The sequence below is a fragment of the Amblyomma maculatum genome, unplaced genomic scaffold, assembly GCF_055883805.1.
Source record: "Amblyomma maculatum isolate TAMU_Amacu unplaced genomic scaffold, ASM5588380v1 scaffold_45, whole genome shotgun sequence".
In the NCBI taxonomy this organism is placed as follows: domain Eukaryota; kingdom Metazoa; phylum Arthropoda; class Arachnida; order Ixodida; family Ixodidae; genus Amblyomma; species Amblyomma maculatum.
In genome coordinates this window covers 13,588-25,042 of record NW_028146770.1, presented here as the reverse complement: position 1 = coordinate 25,042, position 11,455 = coordinate 13,588, and the positions used below count along the sequence as shown (strand labels likewise).

Here is an 11,455-nt window from a genome sequence, read left to right as displayed (position 1 = left end):
TACTTTGTCTTTTTTTTTTAATGTTTACTTGAATATTCACAGAAATTAGTAATGTAATCTGTTTTAGGGGAAAGATAATTAGACACAAAGTAGAAGAAAAAACAACGTGCCGGTGGTGGGATCCGAACCCACGACCTCCGAACAACGGCGTCCGGTGCTCTTCCAACTGAGCTACATCGGCCGCTGTCCCCCCTGCTACTTTCTTGGGTATTTATGTTGTCTGTATACGAACCTTGAGAGTGTTCACCAGCGCCACCCTCAGATAGCGGCGGACGTGGGACGTCCTTTGTTACCGCCAGCGTCACGTAGAACGTGATCAAGAGCGAGGGCGAAAGCTGTGCTAGAACCCTCTTACGCTACCTATGGCTTCAAGACTGCCAGAACCGAGACCCCCGTAAGCTACAAGCAGATCAATCAAGGGGAAAAGAGGGTGCTCGTTATAATACATGAAGGAAAGAAGCCAACAGTCGGCGAGGCCAAGGAAAGCGTTGGGGATGGTACTTTGTCTTTTTTTTTAATGTTTACTTGAATAATCACAGAAATTAGTAATGTAATCTGTATTAGGGGAAAGATAATTAGACACAAAGTAGAAGAAAAAACAACGTGCCGGTGGTGGGATCCGAACCCACGACCTCCGAACAACGCGTCCGGTGCTCTTCCAACTGAGCTACATCGGCCGCTGTCCCCCCTGCTACTTTCTTGGGTATTTATGTTGTCTTTATACGAACCTTGAGAGTGTTCACCAGCGCCACCCTCAGCCATAGCGGCGGACGTGGGACGTCCTTTGTTACCGCCAGCGTCACGTAGAACGTGATCAAGAGCGAGGGCGAAAGCTGTGCTAGAGCCCTATTACGCTACCTATGGCTTCAAGACTGCCAGAACCGAGACCCCCGTAAGCTACAAGCAGATCAATCAAGGGGAAAAGAGGGTGCTCTTTATAATACATGAAGGAAAGAAGCCAATAGTCGGCGAGGCCAAGCAAAGTGTTGGGGATGGTACTTTGTCTTTTTTTTAATGTTTACTTGAATAATCACAGAAATTAGTAATGTAATCTGTTTTAGGGGAAAGATAGTTAGACACAAAGTAGAAGAAAAAACAACGTGCCGATGGTGGGATCCGAACCCACGACCTCCGAACAACGCATCCGGTGCTCTTCCAACTGAGCTACATCGGCCGCTGTCCCCCCTGCTACTTTCTTGGGTATTTATGTTGTCTGTATACGAACCTTGAGAGTGTTCACCAGCGCCACCCTCAGCCATAGCGGCGGACGTGGGACGTCCTTTGTTACCGCCAGCGTCACGTAGAACGTGATCAAGAGCGAGGGCGAAAGCTGTGCTAGAACCCTCTTACGCTACCTATGGCTTCAAGACTGCCAGAACCGAGACCCCCGTAAGCTACAAGCAGATCAATCAAGGGGAAAAGAGGGTGCTCGTTATAATACATGAAGGAAAGAAGCCAACAGTCGGCGAGGCCAAGGAAAGCGTTGGGGATGGTACTTTGTCTTTTTTTTTTAATGTTTACTAGAATAATCACAGAAATTAGTAATGTAATCTGTTTTAGGGGAAAGATAATTAGACACAAAGTAGAAGAAAAAACAACGTGCCGATGGTGGGATCCGAACCCACGACCTCCGAACAACGCGTCCGGTGCTCTTCCAACTGAGCTACATCGGCCGCTGTCCCCCCTGCTACTTTCTTGGGTATTTATGTTGTCTGTATACGAACCTTGAGAGTGTTCACCAGTGCCACCCTCAGCCATAGCGGCGGACGTGGGACGTCCTTTGTTACCGCCAGCGTCACGTAGAACGTGATCAAGAGCGAGGGCGAAAGCTGTGCTAGAACCCTCTTACGCTACCTATGGCTTCAAGACTGCCAGAACCGAGACCCCCGTAAGCTACAAGCAGATCAATCAAGGGGAAAAGAGAGTGCTCGTTATAATACATGAAGGAAAGAAGCCAACAGTCGGCGAGGCCAAGGAAAGCGTTGGGGATGGTACTTTGTCTTTTTTTTAATGTTTACTTGAATAATCACAGAAATGAGTAATGTAATCTGTTTTAGGGGAAAGATAATTCGACACAAAGTAGAAGAAAAAACAACGTGCCGGTGGTGGGATCCGAACCCACGACCTCCGAACAACGGCGTCCGGTGCTCTTCCAACTGATCTACATCGGCCGCTGTCCCCCCTGCTACTTTCTTGAGTATTTATGTTGTCTGTATACGAACCTTGAGAGTGTTCACCAGCGCCACCCTCAGCCATAGCGGCGGACTTGGGACGTCCTTTGTTACCGCCAGCGTCACGTAGAACGTGATCAAGAGCGAGGGCGAAAGCTGTGCTAGAGCCCTCTTACGCTACTTATGGCTTCAAGACTGCCAGAACCGAGACCCCCGTAAGCTACAAGCAGATCAATCAAGGGGAAAAGAGGGTGCTCGTTATAATACATGAAGGAAAGAAGCCAACACCTGGCGAGGCCAAGGAAAGCGTTGGGGATGGTACTTTGTCTTTTTTTTTTAATGTTTACTTGAATAATCACAGAAATTAGTAATGTAATCTGTTTTAGGGGAAAGATAATTAGACACAAAGTAGAAGAAAAAACAACGTGCCGATGGTGGGATCCGAACCCACGACCTCCGAACAACGCGTCCGGGGCTCTTCCAACTGAGCCACATCGGCCGCTGTCCCCCCTGCTACTTTCTTGGGTATTTATGTTGTCTGTATACGAACCTTGAGAGTGTTCACCAGCGCCACCCTCAGCCATAGCGGCGGATGTGGGACGTCCTTTCTTACCGCCAGCGTCACGTGGAACGTGATCAAGAGCGAGGGCGAAAGCTGTGCTAGAACCCTCTTACGCTACCTATGGCTTCAAGACTGCCAGAACCGAGACCCCCGTAATCTACAAGCAGATCAATCAAGGGGAAAAGAGGGTGCTTGTTATAATACATGAAGGAAAGAAGCCAACAGTCGGCGAGGCCAAGGAAAGTGTTGGGGATGGTACTTTGTCTTTTTTTATTTTTTTTTAATGTTTACTTGAATAATCACAGAAATTAGTAATGTAATCTGTTTTAAGGGAAAGATAATTAGACACAAAGTAGAAGAAAAAACAACGTGCCGATGGTGGGATCCGAACCCACGACCTCCGAACAATGCGTTCGGTGCTCTTCCAACTGAGCTACATCGGCCGCTGTCCCCCCTGCTACTTTCTTGGGTATTTATGTTGTCTGTATACGAACCTTGAGAGTGTTCACCAGCGCCACCCTCAGCATAGCGGCGGACGTGGGACGTCCTTTGTTACCGCCAGCGTCACGTAGAACGTGATCAAGAGCGAGGGTGAAAGCTGTGCTAGAGCCCTCTTACGCTACCTATGGCTTACTGCCAGAACCGAGACCCCCGTAAGCTACAAGCAGATCAATCAAGGGGAAAAGAGGGTGCTCGTTATAATACATGAAGGAAAGAAGCCAACAGTCGGCGAGGCCAAGGAAAGCGTTGGGGATGGTACTTTGTCTTTTTTTTTATGTTTACTTGAATAATCACAGAAATTAGTAATGTAATCTGTTTTAGGGGAAAGATAATTAGACACAAAGTAGAAGAAAAAACAACGTGCCGATGGTGGGATCCGAACCCACGACCTCCGAACAACGCGTCCGGTGCTCTTCCAACTGAGCTACATCGGCCGCTGTCCCCCCTGCTACTTTCTTGGGTATTTATGTTGTCTGTATACGAACCTTGAGAGTGTTCACCAGCGCCACCCTCAGCCATAGCGGCGGACGTGGGACGTCCTTTGTTACCGCCAGCGTCACGTAGAACGTGATCAAGAGCGAGGGCGAAAGCTGTGCTAGAACCCTCTTACGGTACCTATGGCTTCAAGACTGCCAGAACCGAGACCCCCGTAAGCTACAAGCAGATCAATCAAGGGGAAAAGAGGGTGCTCGTTATAATACATGAAGGAAAGAAGCCAACAGTCGGCGAGGCCAAGGAAAGCATTGGGGATGGTACTTTGTCTTTTTTTTAATGTTTACTTGAATAATCACAGAAATTAGTAATGTAAACTGTTTTAGGGGTAAGATAATTAGACACAAAGTAGAAGAAAAAACAACATGCCGATGGTGGGATCCGAACCCACGACCTCCGAACAACGCGTCCGGTGCTCTTCCAACTGAGCTACATCGGCCGCTGTCCCCCCTGCTACTTTCTTGGGTATTTATGTTGTCTGTATACGAACCTTGAGAGTGTTCACCAGTGCCACCCTCAGTCATAGCGGCGGACGTGGGACGTCCTTTGTTACCGCCAGCGTCACGTAGAACGTTATCAAGAGCGAGGGCGAAAGCTGTGCTAGAACCCTCTTACGCTAACTATGGCTTCAAGACTGCCAGAACCGAGACCCCCGTAAGCTACAAGCAGATCAATCAAGGGGAAAGAGGGTGCTCGTTATAATACATGAAGGAAAGAAGCCAACAGTCGGCGAGGCCAAGGAAAGCGTTGGGGATGGTACTTTGTCTTTTTTTTTAATGTTTACTTGAATAATCACACAAATTACTAATGTAATCTGTTTTAGGGGAAAGATAATTAGACACAAAGTAGAAGAAAAAACAACGTGCCGATGGTGGGATCCGAACCCACGACCTCCGAACAACGCGTCCGGTGCTCTTCCAACTGAGCTACATCGGCCGCTGTCCCCCCTGCTACTTTCTTGGGTATTTATGTTGTCTGTATACGAACCTTGAGAGTGTTCACCAGCGCCACCCTCAGCCATAGCGGCGGACGTGGGACGTCCTTTGTTACCGCCAGCGTCACGTAGAACGTGATCAAGAGCGAGGGCGAAAGCTGTGCTAGAACCCTCTTACGCTACCTATGGCTTCAAGACTGCCAGAACCGAGACCCCCGTAAGCTACAAGCAGATCAATCAAGGGGAAAAGATTGTGCTCGTTATAATACATGAAGGAAAGAAGCCAACAGTCGGCGAGGCCAAGGAAAACGTTGGGGATGGTACTTTGCCTTTTTTTTTAATGTTTACTTGAATAATCACAGAAATTAGTAATGTAATCTGTTTTAGGGGAAAGATAATTAGACACAAAGTAGAAGAAAAAACAACGTGCCGATGGTGGGATCCGAACCCACGACCTCCGAACAACGCGTCCGGTGCTCTTCCAACTGAGCTACATCGGCCGCTGTCCCCCCTGCTACTTTCTTGGGTATTTATGTTGTCTCTATACGAACCTTGAGAGTGTTCACCAGCGCCACCCTCAGCCATAGCGGCGGACGTGGGACGTCCTTTGTTACCGCCAGCGTCACGTAGAACGTGATCAAGAGCGAGGGCGAAAGCTGTGCTAGAACCCTCTTACGCTACCTATGACTTCAAGACTGCCAGAACCGAGACCCCCGTAAGCTACAAGCAGATCAATCAAGGGGAAAAGAGGGTGCTCGTTATAATACATGAAGGAAAGAAGCCAACAGTCGGTGAGGCCAAGGAAAGCGTTGGGGATGGTACTTTGTCTTTTTTTTATAGTTTACTTGAATAATCACAGAAATTAGTAATGTAATCTGTTTTAGGGGAAAGATAATTAGACACAAAGTAGAAGAAAAAACAACGTGCCGATGTTGGGATCCGAACCCACGACCTCCGAACAACGCGTCCGGGGCTCTTCCAACTGAGCTACATCGGCCGCTGTCCCCCCTGCTACTTTCTTGGGTATTTATGTTGTCTGTATACGAACCTTGAGAGTGTTCACCAGCGCCACCCTCAGCCATAGCGGCGGACGTGGGACGTCCTTTCTTACCGCCAGCGTCACGTGGAACGTGATCAAGAGCGAGGGCGAAAGCTGTGCTAGAACCCTCTTACGCTACCTATGACTTCAAGACTGCCAGAACCGAGACCCCCGTAAGCTACAAGCAGATCAATCAAGGGGAAAAGAGGGTGCTCGTTATAATACATGAAGGAAAGAAGCCAACAGTCGGTGAGGCCAAGGAAAGCGTTGGGGATGGTACTTTGTCTTTTTTTTATAGTTTACTTGAATAATCACAGAAATTAGTAATGTAATCTGTTTTAGGGGAAAGATAATTAGACACAAAGTAGAAGAAAAAACAACGTGCCGATGTTGGGATCCGAACCCACGACCTCCGAACAACGCGTCCGGGGCTCTTCCAACTGAGCTACATCGGCCGCTGTCCCCCCTGCTACTTTCTTGGGTATTTATGTTGTCTGTATACGAACCTTGAGAGTGTTCACCAGCGCCACCCTCAGATAGCGGCGGACGTGGGACGTCCTTTGTTACCGCCAGCGTCACGTAGAACGTGATCAAGAGCGAGGGCGAAAGCTGTGCTAGAACCCTCTTACGCTACCTTTGGCTTCAAGACTGCCAGAACCGAGACCCCCGTAAGCTACAAGCAGATCAATCAAGGGGAAAAGAGGGTGCTCGTTATAATACATGAAGGAAAGAAGCCAACAGTCGGCGAGGCCAAGGAAAGCGTTGGTGATGGTACTTTGTCTTTTTTTTAATGTTTACTTGAATAATCACACAAATTAGTAATGTAATCTGTTTTAGGGGAAAGATAATTAGACACAAAGTAGAAGAAAAAACAACGTGCCGATGGTGGGATCCGAACCCACGACCTCCGAACAACGCGTCCGGTGCTCTTCCAACTGAGCTACATCGGCCGCTGTCCCCCCTGCTACTTTCTTGGGTATTTATGTTGTCTGTATACGAACCTTGAGAGTGTTCACCAGCGCCACCCTCAGCCATAGCGGCGGACGTGGGACGTCCTTTGTTACCGCCAGCGTCACGTAGAACGTGATCAAGAGCGAGGGCGAAAGCTGTGCTAGAACCCTCTTACGCTACCTATGGCTTCAAGACTGCCAGAACCGAGACCCCCGTAATCTACAAGCAGATCAATCAAGGGGAAAAGAGGGTGCTTGTTATAATACATGAAGGAAAGAAGCCAACAGTCGGCGAGGCCAAGGAAAGCGTTGGGGATGCTACTTTGTCTTTTTTTTTATTTTTTTTTTAATGTTTACTCGAATAATCACAGAAATTAGTAATGTAATCTGCTTTAAGGCAAAGATAATTAGACACAAAGTAGAAGAAAAAACAACGTGCCGATGGTGGGATCCGAACCCACGACCTCCGAACAACGCGTCCGGGGCTCTTCCAACTGAGCTACATCGGCCGCTGTCCCCCCTGCTACTTTCTTGGGTATTTATGTTGTCTGTATACGAACCTTGAGAGTGTTCACCAGCGCCACCCTCAGCCATAGCGGCGGACGTGGGACGTCCTTTCTTACCGCCAGCGTCACGTAGAACGTGATCAAGAGCGAGGGCGAAAGCTGTGCTAGAACCCTCTTACGCTACCTATGGCTTCAAGACTGCCAGAACCGAGACCCCCGTAATCTACAAGCAGATCAATCAAGGGGAAAAGAGGGTGCTTGTTATAATACATGAAGGAAAGAAGCCAACAGTCGGCGAGGCCAAGGAAAGCGTTGGGGATGCTACTTTGTCTTTTTTTTATTTTTTTTAATGTTTACTCGAATAATCACAGAAATTAGTAATGTAATCTGTTTTAAGGGAAAGATAATTAGACACAAAGTAGAAGAAAAAACAACGTGCCGATGGTGGGATCCGAACCCACGACCTCCGAACAACGCGTCCTGTGCTCTTCCAACTGAGCTACATCGGCCGCTGTCCCCCCTGCTTCTTTCTTGGGTATTTATGTTGTCTGTATACGAAGCTTGAGAGTGTTCACCAGCGCCACCCTCAGCCATAGCGGCGGACGTGGGACGTCCTTTGTTACCGCCAGCGTCACGTAGAACGTGATCAAGAGCGAGGGCGAAAGCTGTGCTAGAACCCTCTTACGGTACCTATGGCTTCAAGACTGCCAGAACCGAGACCCCCGTAAGCTACAAGCAGATCAATCAAGGGGAAAAGAGGGTGCTCATTATAATACATGAAGGAAAGAAGCCAACAGTCGGCGAGGCCAAGGAAAGCGTTGGGGATGGTACTTTGTCTTTTTTTTTAATGTTTACTTGAATAATCACAGAAATTAGTAATGTAATCTGTTTTAGGGGTAAGATAATTAGACACAAACTAGAAGAAAAAACAACATGCCGATGGTGGGATCCGAACCCACGACCTCCGAACAACGCGTCCGGTGCTCTTCCAACTGAGCTACATCGGCCGCTGTCCCCCCTGCTACTTTCTTGGGTATTTATGTTGTCTGTATACGAACCTTGAGAGTGTTCACCAGCGCCACCCTCAGTCATAGCGGCGGACGTGGGACGTCCTTTGTTACCGCCAGCGTCACGTAGAACGTGATCAAGAGCGAGGGCGAAAGCTGTGCTAGAACCCTCTTACGCTACCTATGGCTTCAAGACTGCCAGAACCGAGACCCCCGTAAGCTACAAGCAGATCAATCAAGGGGAAAAGAGGGTGCTCGTTATAATACATGAAGGAAAGAAGCCAACAGTCGGCGAGGCCAAGGAAAGCGTTGGTGATGGTACTTTGTCTTTTTTTTAATGTTTACTTGAATAATCACACAAATTAGTAATGTAATCTGTTTTAGGGGAAAGATAATTAGACACAAAGTAGAAGAAAAAACAACGTGCCGATGGTGGGATCCGAACCCACGACCTCCGAACAACGCGTCCGGTGCTCTTCCAACTGAGCTACATCGGCCGCTGTCCCCCCTGCTACTTTCTTGGGTATTTATGTTGTCTGTATACGAACTTTGAGAGTGTTCACCAGCGCCACCCTCAGCCATAGCGGCGGACGTGGGACGTCCTTTGTTACCGCCAGCGTCACGTAAAACGTGATCAAGAGCGAGGGCGAAAGCTGTGCTAGAACCCTCTTACGCTACCTATGGCTTCAAGACTGCCAGAACCGAGACCCCCGTAATCTACAAGCAGATCAATCAAGGGGAAAAGAGGGTGCTTGTTATAATACATGAAGGAAAGAAGCCAACAGTCGGCGAGGCCAAGGAAAGCGTTGGGGTGCTACTTTGTCTTTTTTTTTATTTTTTTTTAATGTTTACTCGAATAATCACAGAAATTAGTAATGTAATCTGTTTTAAGGGAAAGATAATTAGACACAAAGTAGAAGAAAAAACAACGTGCCGGTGGTGGGATCCGAACCCACGACCTCCGAACAACGCGTCCGGTGCTCTTCCAACTGAGCTACATCGGCCGCTGTCCCCCCTGCTACTTTCTTGGGTATTTATGTTGTCTGTATACGAACCTTGAGAGTGTTTACCAGCGCCACCCTCAGCCATAGCGGCGGACGTGGGACGTCCTTTGTTACCGCCAGCGTCACGTAGAACGTGATCAAGAGCGAGGGCGAAAGCTGTGCTAGAACCCTCTTACGGTACCTATGGCTTCAAGACTGCCAGAACCGAGACCCCCGTAAGCTACAAGCAGATCAATCAAGGGGAAAAGAGGGTGCTCGTTATAATACATGAAGGAAAGTAGCCAACAGTCGGCGAGGCCAAGGAAAGCGTTGGGGATGGTACTTTGTCTTTTTTTTTAATGTTTACTTGAATAATCACAGAAATTAGTAATGTAATCTGTTTTAGGGGTAAGATAATTAGACACAAAGTAGAAGAAAAAACAACATGCCGATGGCGGGATCCGAACCCACGACCTCCGAACAACGCGTCCGGTGCTCTTCCAACTGAGCTACATCGGCCGCTGTCCCCCCTGCTACTTTCTTGGGTATTTATGTTGTCTGTATACGAACCTTGAGAGTGTTCACCAGCGCCACCCTCAGTCATAGCGGCGGACGTGGGACGTCCTTTGTTACCGCCAGCGTCACGTAGAACGTGATCAAGAGCGAGGGCGATAGCTGTGCTAGAACCCTTTTACGCTACCTATGGCTTCAAGACTGCCAGAACCGAGACCCCCGTAAGCTACAAGCAGATCAATCAAGGGGAAAAGAGGGTGCTCGTTATAATACATGAAGGAAAGAAGCCAACAGTCGGCGAGGCCAAGGAAAGCGTTGGGGATGGTACTTTGTCTTTTTTTAATGTTTACTTGAATAATCACACAAATTAGTAATGTAATCTGTTTTAGGGGAAAGATAATTAGACACAAAGTAGAAGAAAAAACAACGTGCCGATGGTGGGATCCGAACCCACGACCTCCGAACAACGCGTCCGGTGCTCTTCCAACTGAGCTACATCGGCCGCTGTCCCCCCTGCTACTTTCTTGGGTATTTATGTTGTCTGTATACGAACCTTGAGAGTGTTCACCAGCGCCACCCTCAGCCATACCGGCGGACGTGGGACGTCCTTTGTTACCGCCAGCGTCACGTAGAACGTGATCAAGAGCGAGGGCGAAAGCTGTGCTAGAACCCTCTTACGCTACCTATGGCTTCAAGACTGCCAGAACCGAGACCGCCGTAAGCTACAAGCAGATCAATCAAGGGGAAAAGAGGGTGCTCGTTATAATACATGAAGGAAAGCCATAGGTAGCGTAAGAGGGTTCTAGCACAGCTTTCGCCCTCACTCTTGATCACGTTCTACGTGACGCTGGCGGTAACAAAGGACGTCCCACGTCCGCCGCTATGGCTGAGGGTGGCGCTGGTGAACACTCTCAAGGTTCGTATACAGACAACATAATTACCCAAGAAAGTAGCAGGGGGGACAGCGGCCGATGTAGCTCAGTTGGAAGAGCACCGGACGCGTTGTTCGGAGGTCGTGGGTTCGGACCCTACCATCGGCACGCTGTTTTTTCTTCGACTTTGTGTCTAATTATCTTTCCCCTCAAACAGATTACATTACTAATTTCTGTGATTATTCAAGTAAACAATAAAAAAAAAGACAAAGTACCATCCCCAACGCTTTCCTTGGCCTCGCCGACTGTTGGCTTCTTTCCTTCATGTATTATAACGAGTACCCTCTTTTCCCCTTGATTGATCTGCTTGTAGCTTACGGGGGTCTCGGTTCTGGCAGTCTTGAAGCCACAGGTAGCGTAAGAGGGTTCTAGCACAGCTTTCGCCCTCGCTCTTGATCACGTTCTACGTGACGCTGGCGGTAACAAAGGACGTCCCACGTCCGCCGCTATGGCTGAGGGTGGCACTGGTGAACACTCTCAAGGTTCGTATACAGACAACATAAATACCCAAGAAAGTAGCAGGGGGACAGCGGCCGATGTAGCTCAGTTGGAAGAGCACCGGACGCCTTGTTCGGAGGTCGTGGGTTCGGATCCCACCATCGGCGCGTTGTTTTTTCTTCTACTTTGTGTCTAATTATCTTTCCCCTAAAACAGATTACATTACTAATTTCTGTGATTATTCAAGTAAACATTAAAAAAAAAAGACAAAGTACCATCCCCAACGCTTTCCTTGGCCTCGCCGACTGTTGGCTTCTTTCCTTCATGTATTATAACGAGCACCCTCTTTTCCCCTTGATTGAATGCCTTCCCAAGGTATTTCCTTCAGCAAATGGTCACCAGTGAAGCACCCGAGGGTAAGGCAACA

General features: G+C 48.3%; 1 non-coding gene across 1 annotated transcript; it reads left to right on the top strand.

Annotated features, from left to right (window-relative positions):
• The first annotated feature begins 11,122 nt into the window (after positions 1–11,122).
• TRNAR-CCU (transfer RNA arginine (anticodon CCU)) lies at positions 11,123–11,195 on the top strand. Its single transcript has one exon. It is a non-coding gene; the product is annotated as a tRNA-Arg (tRNA).
• The last annotated feature ends 260 nt before the right edge of the window (positions 11,196–11,455 follow it).